The 18,583-nt window shown below is 29.9% G+C and overlaps 1 protein-coding gene across 4 annotated transcripts in view; it reads right to left on the reverse strand.

Annotated features, from left to right (window-relative positions):
- Window positions 1–18,583, reverse strand: part of Gbs-76A (Glycogen binding subunit 76A) — a 226,150-nt gene that overhangs the window by 116,078 nt on the left and 91,489 nt on the right. The gene's annotated exons all lie outside the window — the stretch shown is intronic.

Genomic DNA, 18,583 nt, shown 5'->3' on the forward strand with positions numbered 1-18,583 from the left:
GAAAATTGACAATTTGACAATTGTATGGAATATTTTCATTATATGAAATATTTAATTACTATTATTGATAAAACCTGTGATATTAATGCACTCCTGCGACCATTTTGTTTTACATAAAACAATAAACTATGAAACTGCTGTATTTCATCAAACATAAATAAAGAACAAACGTAACAAAGATATTAAATAGATTTTTATTCTTTTTTTCTTATAATAAAAATTTTCGAGTTCCATATTATAATTTGTTTTTAAATAAATATTTAAAAAGAAGATGCTTGTTTATTATTATTTTATCATATCATTTGTGAGATTTTAAAGGCGCATTTCTGTTCGAAATTAAAAGAATTATGCAACGAAATATTAATTCAATATTGATTAATTTATTATCGATAAGTATAAATACTTGGCTTTTATGAAATATTTCTTGGTACGATATATCACACTCTCTCGATACATATCACTATATGTGTCTTATGTGTGACCTACTTTATTGGTCTTAAATATTTTAAATTGACTTATTAATTTTGATAACTTACGTAAGTAATTTGATATTGTAGTTTTTGTACGGTCTTTGATAACGATCTATTAGTATAACAATGTATCAGTTCTGATATATTATTTTGATGTTTAACTTGTCAATAATACAATGACACTGATCTTTTTCATATAGCCTTCATTTAAATAAATTATCATTATACTTGAAATACATAAAATAATAAAATATCGTTGTACTTGAAATATATAAAATAATAAAATATCGTTGTACATGAAATAAATAAAATAATAAAATATCGTTGTACTTGAAATATATAAAATAATAAAATATCGTTGTACTTGAAATAAATAAAATAATAAAATATCGTTATACTTGAAATAAATAAAATAATAAAATATCGTTATACTTGAAATAAATAAAATAATAAAATATCGTTATACTTTTGTATAAAATGTTTTGTGTATAAAATGTCACACTTTACAGGAGAAAATAAAGGGATAAAAGTTACATTGAACTTGCACGCTCTTCTCACGTACCGGGTGTCTAATAATTTACAATAAAATCGTAAATAAAACTTGCGAATCAATTAAACAAGAAAAACGTTTTCCAACGTCACTCGAAATTCTACTTAAAAAACTTGGATTTAAATACAAATGTATAAAGTATAAATGTTCAACTTAAATTTTAATATAATTACGTATTGCGTGTCATTCTTTTCAACAATGGCGTTAACGATTGTAATTATACGAGATAATTTTATTTTTAAATCAAGATAACAGAATACAATTAACGACTCTGTTTTCTGAAATATTTTCCGATAAAATTACGTCGAAAATTTATCGATTTCCGATAAGGAATGATTATGTTAATTACGAAATCGCGTGATAATTTGTTTGTCATAAAGCATGCGTTACTACTTTCATTCTGTACTAAAATGAAGAATTCGAATGACAAGTGAAAAATAAAATAAACGCACTATGTATTTCCAGTTGAAACAGAAGACTCAGAAGACTCATTCATACCCTCGGAGCGCAGATTGCTATATTTAACCATTCCCACAACTTCTGATCAATTCTTGGGATCAGTGTTTTCCTACGTGTTGAAACTTTCACCGCGAATTTGGCGATTATTCATTATGCTTCCTGTTGACGGAAACAGTAATTCAATGAAATAAATGTAATTTATGAAATTCGTATGAATCGAAATATGAACGTATGAATGGTTCGGAATTTGGGTATTTGAAAATTTGAGAATGCGGGGTTTTTGGTATTTAGTAATTTGGGAATTTGAGAATTTGAGAATTTAAACATTTTTTTATTTAGTAATTTGGATATTTGGATGTTAAAATTTTGGAATTGAGGGATTTTGGGGACTAAAAATTTAAGAATTAACAAATTTGGTATTATGAATTATAGAATTTGAAAACTCAGAAATTTTAATAGTGAGAAGTTTGGAAATTTTGGAAATTTGGGAAATTAGGAATTTGAGAATTTGGGAATTCAAAAGTTTGTGAATTCGAGGATTTTGGGGTTTGTGAATTTGTGAATTTGTGAATTTCGACATTTTTTTATTTAGAAGTTTGAAGTTTTAGAATCGGAGAATTGAGAATTCGGAAATTTGAAAATTTTGAAATTTTGAAATTTTGGGATTGAAAATTTGTCGAAATTGAAAATTTAAGAATTTACAAGTTTGAAACTAAAGATTATAGGGTTTGAAGATATGAGAATTTGAAAACTCAGAAATTTAGTATAGGTTTTAATATAAATTTAATGTAAGTGTAATACAAGTTTAATATAAATATAGTTTAATATAATGCTGGATGATATTCAAACGTCTTTGCGTATCGGCGTCTCGCAAACTTCTGCCCTGCGCAGGCGTGTAGAATTGCACACGTCTATCAATTCGTCGAAAAATTCCGTCGTACCTCACATAATACATTGTATATTACCTCACGAATTATGTTACATTCCCTACATGAGAAAGTTGAATTTGGGAATTTTGAAGATTCAGAGAGAGAATTTCGGAATTTAGGAACTTAGAAATTTAAATAGTAAGAATTTTGGAACTTGAGAAATTTCAGAAATATGAGAAACTTAGAAAATTTGGAGAATGTAGAAAATTTGAGAATTTAAGAATTTGGGAATTTGGAAATTTGCTAATTGAAGCATTTTGAATTTCAAGTTTGAAAGATTTCTAATTTCGTAAGTTTAAAATCTGTAATTTAAAACTATTTCGTAGAAATGAACGTGGAATTCCACACGTACTAATGGTCCATGTGTAGAATACTTAACACATTCCACATAAGAGAAGGGGATCCAAATTTTGAATAATTCAAAGTGTGAGTTAAAAATTCTTTATATTAAAATTAGAGTAAATGCACCACTTAACATTATATCACTCATTTACTGTAGTAATTATTATTATATTTTTCCTTTTTATTAAGTTATTTATAATCATGAGTCTTGAACTGCTTTTGAAGATACTGTATTTGTGAATATTAATAACTAATTCTATAATAAAAAAAGAAATTCGTTCTCGTCAAACTGCAGATGTTGCAGACACATATGATTTCTTACAAATTTGAAAAATTTGTAAAGATTCGAACAAATTTGGAAAAATAAAACATAATAATTGAAAATAACAGTTAGAAAGAGAGTCAAAAACAAAAATTAAAAACATAAGACAAAATGAAAAACGATAGAGTTATACATATAAGTAACACATAAAAAGCGTTTAATAAACACAAAATATTTTGCATTAATTAAATTTATTTTCAACAAACTAGATAATCAGTGAAACTGATTAACATTTAATCTTTAAATATATATTTACAACTGTATTTTTACCGAAAAAAGTATATACATTTAACACTCTCATTTTCGAGATATTTTAATACTTAAATTTATCTAAATTACCCTTGATTCATTTAAACTTATTTAAATTAACCTAAGAGGTACTGACTTAATGTATGCTTTTTATAATCTTTTAATTTGATTCAAATATCTATCTATAATATATGTATACATAAAAAGATTAAATCAAAATAGTTTCTAAAGCAATTAAATTTATAACTTTTATTAGAATTAACAATATATCGAAAAAAATATTTATATAATTAAATAAATAATTACTATTTATATAAAAATATAAAATAATTTTAAACTTTCACAAGAGAGTATATAATCATTGAAGCGGTACATTATTTTAAGAATTGTTATTAGTAGAAAGTTTATCCTTAATGAGAAAGATAAAGGTGCAAACAACTAGTTTACTGTTAAGTACTGCATAGATATCCTATATGGATTCATTTAGTCATTCGTTTATCTTGTATTACATTTAAATAAGGAAATTTCTAAATTAAAACTGTCAGGTAAATACATATATCTATTAACAACCATATCTTCAATACCGACAAACTGTTTACTTAATTTCATTCAGAATAATAAGCAATGTAATCTACTGGTAAAGATCTTGAAACACGAAACATGAAAGTATTTATTTATTATTTCAGTAATTCGTTAACAAATATAATTATAGATTTTAATAAGTTAGAAATATAGTTCTTCTGGTATAAGTGGTCAGCTACTAGCAAACAGATGGTCAATTACTATTTCTTTACTTTTTATGAGTGGTCAACTTCTGAAGCATTTACCGAATTTTTAAATATAATTTTCAAATTTGTGTAACTTAACTTTTTTGTAAAAAGTGGTTTTGTTACATAATGAAGAAGACTTAAAAAAATGTATCCCGGCATTAACGCTATTTAACGACAGAGCGGTTACCATTGTTGACGTAGAAGATTCCTCTTAATTGACCAAATACTGATACCAGTGCCTAAGTGAAATTTTTATATTAGAAAATTAACACTAGAACTACCGACATTAAATGCTAGTTTATCAAAGAATGAAAAATAAAATGAAAAGGGAAATAAATAAATACTAACGCATCAAGCAACATATAGAACTAGTTTTTACCTCAACAAAATATGACAGACAATACTATAAAATCACGACAATAAAATTTTGCAATATAAAATGAAAAATCTAAAACCAGTCATTTTTACTGATTAGTAGTTCTAGTGTTAATGTGTATATTGAAACATGTCAAAAAAATTTTACTACAGTGTAAAAGTTCACTATACTTATATTCTAATTATTGATCTCAAAATTAAAAGATGTTGATGAAACATTTCTAACAGGCAATAATTCTTCATGTGAATAAAGAATGTGAATAGCGAATAAGAATGTGAATAACAACAAAATGAAAAGAAAATTAAAGGATGTTGATAAAATGTTACTAGCAGGTAATAATTCTCCGTGTGAAAATTATCAATAACAACGAAATGAAAAGGACATATATTATTAATCCAAACCAAGTCGATAAATTATTTTTTAAATACCATATTCAGGACATACTCGTTTCCGGAAATGTTTACCTGCAAAAAAAGAAAAGTATATTACTATAAATGTAAGTGTTAAAACTTACATATCATTTATGATATTAATTTACAATATTAACTCACAGCTTCATTTAAATTAGAATAATAAAATTCAGAATTAAACAGATATTAATTTTGATTCATCACGTATTAACATTCTTAAAACTTATTCGCTGTAATCAAGAATTATATTATTCTCTTCATCGTATAAACTTGTAAAATTACATTTTCATCAAACTTAAATGAAATAAAAGATTATTTTCATATATTATTAACATATTTTTCTTAAACAACTGTATGTAAATGCCACTTAATTTAAAATATTATATTATCTGATATAATATAGAGAATAAGAGTTGGCATAGCAAAAGTCATTTCAAACGCATTCTTCAGGTTACACGCATTATGGGAGAAAATTTCCCTGCAGCACGATTTCCTGTAACGCGAATTCATAGAGCACGCAACGTACTAACCGCGTTAGACCAGGTTCGCACGACGACCATCCGATTCTATTAATCCATGTACACAATTTTATCGAATACAATACCGCAATTCGCACGCGAGCCATCCGATTCGATTGCATAACCTTACCCAACAATTTATTTATTTTTTTTTTATTATTAAGCATTTGAAGTCTCATATGAGACTCATTTTGCTATACACAATACTGCTACAATTATGAGAGTTGCGTTATCTAGGAATGTGATACTTCCATTTAGATTTAGACCTTATTTTCTTTCTTATTACCTTACATTTTTTCAAGAAGTTATGAATTTACGAAGAGGTACAATTTATTTGTCGGTCAAAATTAACTATTCATAGCTACAATATTAAAACGGACAAAGAAAATGAAAATGTTGCGAATATTTTATATTCAGCGATTCTTGGTTATACAAATCATGGGACCCAAACTTCAAGTTGAAGAGTATTAAAAATTTTAGTAAGGTCTGTCACATTTGAACAGTGAGTGCATCAAGGACTGGTTGAAGTATGCCAAAGTGTTAATTCTTTAAAAATTTTTTTTTTCACACATGAGATTCTTATAATTTTACTTGAAACTACAAATTTAACTCTTTCGAATAAACGTATTTAGTTATACTTGTTTAAATATAAAAAAAATGGCAATTATCTTAACTGAAAGTTGTAAAATTGTAATTATCTGTAATCGTTTCACCATCAAGATATTTACCTTACTATTTACTTATAGATAAACAGTAAAATCGGAGAAAATAACAGATGGAAGAAACGTGTACACAAAACAAGTACAAAATATATCGGTGCAGCTCTAAAAATAAAGACAAAGAAAATCAATATATAAACTGTACCATTTGTATCCACCATAATTATTTAAAGCATCATTATGTTACCATACAACACCATTTTACAGCATATGTTGCTATTCTGTAGTTGCAACAACAAACTTACAATAAGAATTGTAAACTGTACACCAAGAATTGTAATTTTAAATTAATTGCAGATATTTATTATAGACAATTAATAACTCACTACTAAAATTCACTAGAACCCTACGTTCTAGTTTTAAAATTCTTCCGAAAATTTTAGCGAACGATACAAACAATCTGAATACCTAACTTTTGAAAAGAAATTTGGGGTTCTGATTATTTTGAGTCGCGTATTTCAAAAACACCACATGGTTCATGCCTCTTGCGACCACAAGTCTTACAAATCTGAATAAGGTTTGTCACACTCGAGTTGCGAGTGCGTCACAAGTCAGACTCGTCAAAATACAGTAAGAGGTTAATACGATTCGATTGTTGCTTCACTGCAGTCTGTGAACAGTCGTCATCATGGATCCACGTTAGTACCACAGCGTGTACGGAAATCATGTTTGTTCGTGCAAACATAATATAAAAACAAGTGTCACATCACGTGTTCGATAAAACCGAGATTTCTTGAACTGCAGTGAGAAATTCGATTAGTATACAGGAAAAAATATTTTTCAAGTACGGGACTTTGCCACGTGAACCCTGTGTGGACATCTTAATACAAATATTCATTGCTACTGTTCTGTTCGATAAAATCTTGTTATTAAGTCTTGTCATAAATCTTGTTACAAACTTTGTTATAAATCTTGTTATATGTACATTTTGTAAATATTGTTATAAATCTTGTTATTATGTTTTGTCATAAAATCTTGTTTCCATATTTCTCAAGTACGGATTTTATCACGTGATCCCTGTGTGGACATCTTTATACAAAATTCATCGGCACTGTTCCGATAAAATCTCGTAGAGAGAAAAGTCTCTCCGTGTGAACCTGGCCTTACACTGAACTTTACCATAAAGGAGATATACCAAACCGAAATGAGACCAATAGACCTGAAACTGGCACGTCGTAAAAAGAAATCAGCGCGGCTATTTGATGCGTCGTCGGCCACTCGTAAATCAAAGGGGGATGCAATATTATTAAATTATGCCCTCGCTTGATTCCTGCTATTAAGGAGTGCAACTCCTATCGATCTTATCGGTCGATTTCATCGATCTTATCGGGCGACAGTACGAAACGCCTACGCGTTTGTAATCACGGTTTAACTGTACGCGACCTACGCCAACAGGCGCGCCGTACCTAGGTAACCTCGTTTTTCAACCGAGATAAAAAGAGAAAACACCAGACCAACTCGAGCTGCAAATAATGAAATGAGGCATAAATGCAGTCTCCAGAATGCCTACCTTCCGGCGTGGCGGCTCAAGGCAGATCCATGAAAGGATCGTGCGATTCGTTCATGTCTTTCTGCCGTTACACGCTCGGATATTCCACGAATTTTCCGATATGGAAAGATGTTGCCCGGTGTAAGTGTTGCGTGATAATGCGATGAGATTCGATGTAGATTGCGATATTTACAAATCGTAACACCGTTACTTCATTCTCGATCAGGTCAGTATGCCACATGATATGCAAAACAGTATTTACAGTACTTGATTGTTTTAGCGACTATTTTGTCACTAACCCCTTGCCCTACAATATTGTGACGCACCTTGTAGTTCATACATGACAAAGCAGACTCATATTTTCATTGTAACTGAATTTTGCGTTCGATTCTGATTATAATCTTCACAATCAATCATCATGGAATACACAACGTGTTTAACTTCTCAATTTTCTTTATTTGTCTTAAAGTTGTAGCAATAATTAGTGAACTGTGAATGACGCAACTGCCTAGAAAATTGTAGGTTAAGGAGTTAATTGCCGAATGTAACGAGGCTCTTGATGACTCGATCTGCATTTATTCGTTCGTCTCTTTGCATGTATTACGCTATAGGTCGCAATTTTGGGTCTTTTGACTAAAAATTTTGAGGGACACCTTAAATTTGCTTTCAGGATTTTGGAAATCTGAAGAATGGAACCTGTCGTCATCAACGTCGGTTCGAAAAACAGTGTTTCGGTATCTTCGACAATTAGAATCAGGTTAAAAGCTCTGTAACTCGTTGACGACAATGCTTGGACGTCGTTGACGGTCGTTGTGAAATCGGCAATGATCGTGTTTAGTGTTCTCGATAGTTTCAAACACGGTTAATCGTTTAGAGCAACTTTAAAATCTCTACTTTTCATTCTTGCTCGACCTGTATGTTTACAGTGGCTACTCTAAATTTTAAATACATATTCGAACTCGCGTGAGGCACCTAGTCCGCAGACCCACTAGTGAATAGAAGTATACACATACCACAATTACTTATGTAAAGAATTACGTATTGAAATAACATATTTAAGCTTATAGTGTTTATAAAAATCATGGTGCACATGTCAGATCTGACAGACCACTGCCTTCTTCTATTCAAGTTAATTACATTGTATTTGGAAAATAATTACCAGAGTTCAAAAATATATATTTATTATTAATATTATGAATTTAGAAATTTAATATGCATTGTATATATTTATATGTATTTATTATACATATATACATTTTGTATATATCTAACATTAACATTATCAAGTTTTTATCATTATCACATTATCATCTTAGTAAAAATGAAAAAGTACAAATATTTAAACCTTAAATCTAATAGTATCTCCCAGACTGCCATATACTTATAGAAATTCCTTCTGGAAAATTAAGAACAAAATATAACACAGAATTTTTTGACTGTCAGTTTCCGAGAATCAAGTTTTAAGATACACTGCATTGCTCTGCTGTTATGGCAATGTTATCTGCGGTCGAGCGACGTGAACACGTATTGTGCTTGTAAACAATGCCTACACAACATATGAATGGTATCTGCTTGAAAGAAGAGCAGGAACAAAATTTTGCTTTTCCAGCTGCAAAATTTTTGAAATTGTACTTGCTGTCGGATGCATAGCATGTCTAATTAGTGGAACATGTACTACCTTCGGTATCATGTTGTGATTTTTCAGTTCCTTAAATGCGTAATTAATTGCAGGCACTAATTAGTTCTCGCTCTCGATATTTTTACTGTACACTTTTTCTTTAATGGTAAAGTATTGTGAAGCACCATGTACTCCGTGACAAGAAATATTGTCATAACAGCTTAGGGACATAATGAATTTGCAAATTTCATTTTCTGGAAAACTTTAACTCATTTAATTAGTTTTCCACTTTTACATATTATTTGACCGTTCCTTTTATAAATATCAGATAATAAATGTACACACAAATGTACTGATTTGTTTATCACTATTTTTAGAATGAGCAGCAAGAAAATGTTGTCGATAAATTTATTTAACAACTATCTTATGAAAAGTCAAAAAATTAATTCTGGGGAAATGATTCAACTTACAGAATAATTTTAAGTTAAAATTTGAAAGTTGTCTTTTGACATCTCTTAGTGGAAATAGTGTTAAAAATATCACTAACTACTTTACAATGTACACATTGCAAATAAAATCCATTAACTCTAAAATGTTACCGTATAAAATTTGACAACTCATTACTCGTGTTGGAGTGAAAAACTGCAGTGAAGTAAAACGCTTTTAGCTATGCTTGAGGTAGCCAGTTTACTGTTGTCTGGTTTCAGAGAACATGTTGCATAATATGACTATTTTATGTAAATACGTTAACACGTAGAATGCTACGGTAATATTACACGGTTTGCCCATAGCGCTAACAACAATTTGCTGTTACGTGTTATACTTTATGCTGAAATATTGTTCGCAACCAGTAAGATAGTGTAACTAATTTTATACGTTCCATTAGCATAAATAAGATTTAATATTTTGAATTTATTGAAATGTATTCGAAATATTTCCGGTTGTTTTGGCTTTGTTAATCGTGGGTGACACTCATGGCATTCAACGCGTTAAAATTACATAATGCATTATTTATAAGTTAAAATTAGTAGACAATATAGAGGGTGAGTCATGTAAATTGTATACTTCGAATAATTTTTAATTTATAGATCTTATCAAACATTGAATGCAAAAATTGCATGATTACATGGGATATAAATGATGTGTCAGTCTTTTTGTATGTGAAGATATTTTCAAATTTTGAAGGTTAATTTCAATTTCTTTTTTTTGGGCAATTATATATTTCCTTAGTTATGGATGGAAAGAATATTAAATTTTAAGAGAAAAAGTATTAACGTATGTTGGACCTAAACCTAACAATTAATTAGATATACTATAATTACTTTAAAAGATGTAGTAATCGGCATAAATTTATGCTAACGTTTTTTGGGCACAATAATATTAACGATATAAGTATAATTTGAAAGTTAAAAAGTATACAAATTAAATTATTTGATAAGGTGAAGTGGGGTAAGTTCGTAAACGGAGCAAGTGCGTATACAGGCTACTTGTTTTACAATATGATTGAAATTTCTCCATTTAGTATGTTTGTTTCCTTGTTTTGTTTCACTATATCCCCTTTTATATTTCAGCTAAGAGTACTTGTTTGCAGTATAAAGTACTTGCATAATGCAGTAAAAAGCATTTTATAGCAGATTTGTTAATAATTCTGCTCTTGCCCCATTGCACATGAAATAAAGTTTCAAAGTATTTAACTTCAAGTTACGCTCTTACCCCATTTTCGGGGAAAGTGCAGAGTAGTTGACATTTTAAACAATTTCCTATCAAAATCAAAATGTACAAGGAAAATTAAGGTCCTAGTTAATATTAATTAAATAGTAGTAATTGTGCAAAGCGTTCGATATCGAGAGCGTTAAGTATTTACATAACAGACTGGAAATACTTACGTTTAAATACTAACTTTTCAAAAACCAGTCTGCACTTACCACACTTCACCTTAAATGTTTTTCGAAAGCAAACGAAATGATTACTTTTCGGTACCGCTAATGCATTGTATAACGCGTTAACTGCTGCAGTGAAAACTGACATATGTGGTCAGACACGCTATAATATTAGATTAATAAAACTAGAAATAATTTTATTTTGAGTTTCATTTTAGAATTTGTTAGTGAATATTACTGATTCAGTATTAAGAGTATTCAAAAGGTCATTTCTCTTGTTTCTCTATTATATAATCAATGAAACTAAAGCATCGCTACATCAGTTGCCATCCTGGTAATCGTCGTATTGTTTTGAATATACGAAAATGAAAGAATTATAACAAATATGAAAGTCGTCAATGGAAGAGGAATACAAGTTTGTTTTTCTGGTACACGAATATATATAGATATCTTCCCTCGAAATATAAAAAAAATATTAAGAATTCATTTATAAAAAATAATAATTACGCAATCAGCGTCAGATATATGTGACACCTTTAATTTCACGTATCAAATTATTATTTTTTATTTTGTATGCTTTAAGGCAGCAGTTTTAACGTTTTTGATTTTTTACTTTTTTCTGGTTTTTAACTCCTTTATCTGTTTTAACATATCAATTTTTTCAATTTTTCAACTTTTCAAATTTTTAACTTTTTAACTTTTTAACTTTTCAACTTTTCAACTTTTCAACTTTTCAACTTTTCAAATTTTCAAATTTTCAAATTTTCAATTTTTCAATTTTTCAATTTTTCAATTTTTCAATTTTTCAATTTTTCAATTTTTCCATTTTTCAATTTCTCAATTTCTCAATTTCTCAATTTCTCAATTTTTTAATTTTTCGACTTTTAAACTTTTCAACTGTGCAATTTTTCAATTTTTTAATTTATTGTAATATCAATTTATAATTACATGTGCATAAAGCTAATACTGCATATTCTTATTAAATTTCTTTAGTTTGAAAATTCAAAATGAACAGAAATGTTACTTACGTTATTCACGTTCACTCCCGAAATTGTTAATTACCGGAATTCATTACAGAACTAGGGCATTTACCTTAATCCTATTAATTAACAAATAAATTAACAAGCTTATGTTTCGAGACAAGTTCTGACTAAGTTTGAGTTGTGGTCTGGAGTTGGTAAATTTATGTCCGAAATTATGTTCCAATTAGGTAACAATACATAAAATATATTGATTCTATTAAAGTACACGTAAAATTCCCTTACCGTCGCAAAACATGAATGGCAATTTAATACTGGGAGATTCCTAACCCACGCATGCTATACAGCATGTTGCGTCACAAGCAGCAAACAACCAATAGTACTTCCGGTCTGTGCCCATTGTCGGAAAGCAGAATAAGAAATTGCAGTTAAGGTTCTGATTCGATAATGTCACTTTCTATCTCAAGAATGGAGCACGAAAAGGGATCAGATTTCTACTTCAATTTAGCGTTCCAGAGTTAAACACATTTTTTCGTGACCAAATCAATGTGACATAGCTGATTGAAAAACAATACGTCACAGCTAATTTATGTTTTGTTCCAGAAAAAATGTTTATAACAATTTTGGAACTGATTTTTCAGAATTTTTAAAAATTGAGAGTTTGGAAAGTTAGAAATCTGGGAATTTGGAAGTGTGAAAGTATGGAAATTTGAATATTTGGAAATTCGACAATTTGAAAAAACGAAAAATTGAAAAATTGAGAAATTGAAAAATTGAAAAATTGAAAAATTGAAAAATTGAAAAATTGAAAAATTGAAAAATTGAAAAATTGAAAAATTGAAAAATTGAAAAATTGAAAAATTGAAAAATTGAAAAATTGAAAAATTGAAAAATTGAAAAATTGAAAAATTGAAAAATTGAAAAATTGAAAAATTGAAAAATTGAAAAATTGAAAAATTGAAAAATAGGGAATTTCGAATTCCGAAATTGTACAACTAAATGCTTGAACAAATATTAAATAATGTATTAGCTCATTATATCATAAATTTTAGTTATTGTATTCTATGTCAGATCGTATCTCGAATTTCAATATAAGCATCTGTAACAATTGCACTTTTTGATGGATGCTCAAATGTTTTATTTATAAAAAACTTACAATGACTTTTATATTGTAATATAAACAATTATCTTCACAATTAACTATTATCACCTCATATCTGTCCAAAAGTACACGATATGATTTCGCTTATCATATTATCCATAATTGAGATTACACTTGAGTGATAATTTAATTCAAGTTTTTGGACAAATGTTTTTGATAATTCTAATTAATTCAAGTCGCTAAAGGAATATAGAAAAAACACTAATTGCATGATTTTATAAAAAGTTTAATTAGAATCGAACACGACTTCTTTTCTTAAAATATAAACGTAATTTAAAAAATTTTAGTTATCCATAAATTAATATTATTTTAGACATACATTTATGTTTATAACGTATTATAAATCTCTGCACTTACATAGGTATATATATACTTCCTGACTGCATCTATTTTAATTTTACTTTTAACTCTTTTATATATCAGCGAAAAGTTGTTATTAAACTCGATATTATGGAGATATATGACCTTTATGGTAACCACATCTATTTTTAGGCCGCAACAGCTATACAAAATATTTGTTTTATTACACCATAATGTATTCGATATAATGCATGTATGTAGAAAAATATGTATAAACTCAGTATAAAAATTTTTTATGCTGCCTCCAAGTTATATGGCTGCATAATAAGTAAAATAAATTTTACTGCAATTTTTCTTCTGTCCTCTTATCAGGCTGTTTTCATTACTTCTGAAAAGTAATAAATTAAAAGTGCTTAACGATTTTACCCATTACGAGAGACTTAACGTACAATAAACAGTTCTCTTCTATAAATAAAATATAAACAGGAAATAAAAGAAGCAGCTTGTTTGATCTACTTTTAAATATCTCATTTTAAATATCTTTCAACGTTGTTTGCTTGACCCGTTTTTCGTCGCAGACAAAAATACTGATGTAAATCAGGCAGTTCCAATTCGCTTTACGCAATCAAAAATTTATATCAGATTTCCTTTCAATCGAAATGAGACTTTAAATTATTTCATTGACACATTTTATGTAGTTGACTGTATGTATACATTTTACTAGCCGGTGCTTTGCAGGGTTATAAATACCGTTTGCAAGATTCAATAAGAGAAGATATTCGTGAAATGGGCGCGTTTTATTTTAGAAGAAGTGATAATATCAATAATCAGATTTATTTTCTGCAATGACTGGAATGTTAACAAGACTGTTGTCTAGATTAGAATATTAGTAATGAAATTTCATAGCCAATTAATTCTTGAAGTATGGCTCGTTGAATAAGTGGTTTGTTTTGATGTCATTTTTTTGTTGTCAAAATGAACGTGAAATTGTGGTTAAAGTCAATTTCGTACTTCCTCAATTGTGATCACCATAAACCCTGTTTTAATACTATTGCTACCAAAAGATGACAAAAGCACCTTTCAAATTTTACACATAAAGTTCTAGTAGAAATAGCGTTAAAACCATCTACATTATCAGATCTACCTCTGTGCATTTCATGAAAAAATATTCAGTAGTTTTTACGTGATGGCACTATATACAAAACTGAACTTAGATTTATATGAGATGTAAATAATGAATTACTAACAAATTGTTTCAAATGATCACTTAAAAAAACGCGTCGTAGTAGATAACAATGATAAAACTTTGCTGTGAAATATATTTCATTCACATCTAAGCTTATCGTAATAGATATGCGATAAGAATCGACCTAAATACAGTTCGCAATAAAGATAACATCAGAGACGTACAAATTACGTCTAATTTTAATTTAATGGCAACACCTACACTGCTAATTAGTACATTTCCTCCCTCTTCTTTCAATGACTACGAATTTTATTAACCGATTATATTCAGCGGAAACATATGGCGTTCAAAATTTTCTTCGTTGGTACTTCAATTTTATTGAACGTACGCAGTCATTAATATTCGTTAAGCTTGATTTTCTGCTTTATTCCCCTCGCTCTGCGTTGATTGAATCTATTTACCGCGTCAACTGACATAATGAAACATTTATAATCATGGGGAAAGAAACAAAGGTAGAAAACTTGCAGGGTAATAAACGAATTCACCTCTAATTGAGTTGTTGAACGGCGTTTAACAATTACTCCGTTTCCGCGAATAAAAACAGTTTTATCGGTCTTTATCGATAATAACTTATGTATATAAAGTGTTGCCTTGCAATAGCATGGGAAGATTGTAGGAAACAAATAGACACATTGACCCAGATAAAACTTCAAGAAAGAGCAACTATTCTTAGGATGTGCGAACGGGTGCCAAATATCTCGGAAACTGGGCAATGATTAAATCAACGGTAAATCAGAAAAATGTAACGCTTGGTTTCATTGACGAAATATACCCTGTGACACTTTAATAAGTAATAAAATAAGTAATATATTAATAGTAATATAAAATGTACTATATATTTATATTGTATTATTAGTAGTACAGTAATGTAATGGTGCCAGTAGTTGATCAGTGAGGAGAAATTTTCCACATGAACAATGGTGCTTGTTCTGTCGTTAAATTTTAAAGATGCCTGGAGACATTTTTTAAACTTCCCAGATTATGTAACAAGACCATTTGTTAAACAAAGTTAAGACATATTTGAAAAGTGTATTTAAAAATTCGGTAAATGCTTCAGAACTCATAAAAATTAAAGAAATAGTAATTGACCATCTGTTTGCTAGTGGCTGACCACTTATACTACAAGAAATATATTTCTTTTCTGAAATATCTGAAATGTTCATAACGTATGTACCTTTTTAGCTGAACCATACAGATATTCTTAACAAAAAGTAATTTTGAAAATAAAAATATAACGGCATGTTAGGGACATTAATGAATTTAAATGAATTAATGAATGTAAATGAATTAGATTAGTAAGCATACTTCATTTCACATGTGTTTTAAAATTTTACTGACAGATCTCGTGGCATCTGAAGATTACTTCCATAGTACACAGCTTACAAAAATGTTATATTTTATGTCTTTTAAAAACTGATCAACTATTGGTACCTTTACTTTATATAAAATATAGATATATTAATAGTAATGCAGCACATAATAATATATAGCACAATGTAATTTATAATCCTTTTATAAACAGCGTTTTATTTTTATGCCGCTAAACAACATCGGCGTTCTTTATGTTTAAAAATAAGAAAAAAGTCGTATAAATAATACATAAATTATAAAAGTTGTATAAATATAACTTAATTTTTTATATAAATATAAATTTGTAACAAAAGTGTAACTTTGTAACAAAAGGTTACAGAGATAAAATATCTTGTTACAAAGTTGTAATAAAAATATCACAATTATAAATAACTGGATACTTATTCGATCAATTAGTTAAATTGACATTGTTTATAACACGAATTTATCTTAAAAATTTAATATTTCATAATTTTCTCCGCTACAGTATCAAAGAAAAAGCAATTTATTATCACGATGGTAAAAAATTGCTACAGATATATCGTTATCAACGTATTTAGTAATAATTTTACATGACCTAAGACAATTTTCCGTATATGACATATTTTAATAGCCACGAAAGTGAAATTTTCGTACATAGTCCTAATTCAATAACCAGGGACTGTATATTACAAAATTTTTTCTCAAGGACTGTATATTACAAAATGTTATTCTTCTTTTGTCGAAAGGTCTGACATATTTTGTTCAAGTTAATGGTTGTACATGAAGGTTGATACGTCAGTATTTGCTTATTCATTTTTTTCACTTCATTTTCAATTTAGCAGCACGTATTAATCGCTAGTTGTTCTAGTGTTAATGATATTGAGTTAGCATCAATACACAAAGAAACGAGAGCAATTGCACCACTAAAATTGGATGTATTGTACTATATACTATCTGTTACGGATAGAAATGCTTTACGAGGATTACTCGAAGCATTAACTAAAAAGCACACAGTTAATCGGTTTGCCATTATAGGGGTTTCCAGGGCAGCAGGAGCGGTACTTGGTATTCGTCGAACACCAAGGTTTTCGGCATGAAAAACGTCATTACAGCACCGGGAGTATAAAATCACCCGGAAGAGGTGAAAACTGGGCGTGGCGGGGGCGAGTTAGCTCGCCCTGCATTCGGAAAGCTGTCTGCGGAATCACTAGTGCTCGAAAGCGGTAAATAATTAATTTTCAACAAAATATTTGCACGTGTGTTAGAAATTTAGAGTTTATATATGTTACGGATAGAATTAGATTAGCGAGGGAAGATCAGAGCATGGAAAAATAGTCAAAAAAGTACACAGATGATCGTGCGAAACTATTGGGGTTTTCGAGGGCAACTGGTCACGAGCAGCGGGCATGGTGAGTCCCATGTCTCGAAGCTGTACGTGCACGGGAAACCTGTGGCCGTATTCGTAGAGCACCATGACTGTTTTGGCATGAAAAACATCAACATAGCACTGGGGGTATAGAATCCGTCCGGAAGTGGTGGTGCTTACCATACCACCGAGGGCCACACCGCTCGGGAGAGGTAAGAACTGGCTCGCCCCGCGCTCCGGCTGTTTGACTGCGGGATCGGTAGCACTCGAAAACGATAAATAATTAATTTTCTAAGAAATGTACACGTGGTGCATGGTCTGAGATTCCAAGTAAAACACAAATTAATAAGTGATACCGACAAGTGCCAGCGAGACGTCGGTGTCGGCGCGCGGCATGGCGGCGCGGGGGTTCGACAAAGATCGACAAAGGGCACGTGGCAGATTTCTCGAGAAATCGGTGTAGTTGCCAGGAGACGTCGTAGGGAAATGAACAATATAAAATGAGCGAGGGTCCAGAGGCCCGCATTTTGTTTCTATCATTTGCGCAGGAGACACTTCGTTTTTACCGTTTGTATCGTTGATTTCGTTTATCATTTGCACAATTCACTTCGTTTTTTAACATTTGCTGAGTGACTGAGTCTTAACATATTGTATGGTCATCGCGTCTTACAATCTGCACCGTTCTCTCTACTTATAATTGAGTTTGTAGTGATACAGTAAGGATCGGCGAAAGGCGCGTCACTTTATTGTCTCTTATTTTCTTATTATGTATTTTCCTCGAGAAATTGGCGTGGTTGCTAGGAGAAGTAGCAAGGGGATGTGCAATATAAAATGAGAAAGAGCTTCAGGAAGTAGAACACTTGGTCTTTACGTTTTTTCGAGATTACTTCGTCTTTACGTTTGTCAAGAACAGTTGGATCTGTCACATTAATCCTTTGCGCTCTAGGGCTCAGAAGCAGAGCCATTTAAAATTTGTCTTCAAATTCGAGGACTCCAGAGCAGAGCGATTTACAATTTGTCTTCAAACTCGAGGGCTTCGAAGCAGAGCGATTTACAATTTGTCTTCAAACTCGAGGGCTCAAGAGCGAAGCCATTT

Source organism: Megachile rotundata, chromosome 3, assembly GCF_050947335.1.
Source record: "Megachile rotundata isolate GNS110a chromosome 3, iyMegRotu1, whole genome shotgun sequence".
Lineage (NCBI taxonomy): Eukaryota > Metazoa > Arthropoda > Insecta > Hymenoptera > Megachilidae > Megachile > Megachile rotundata.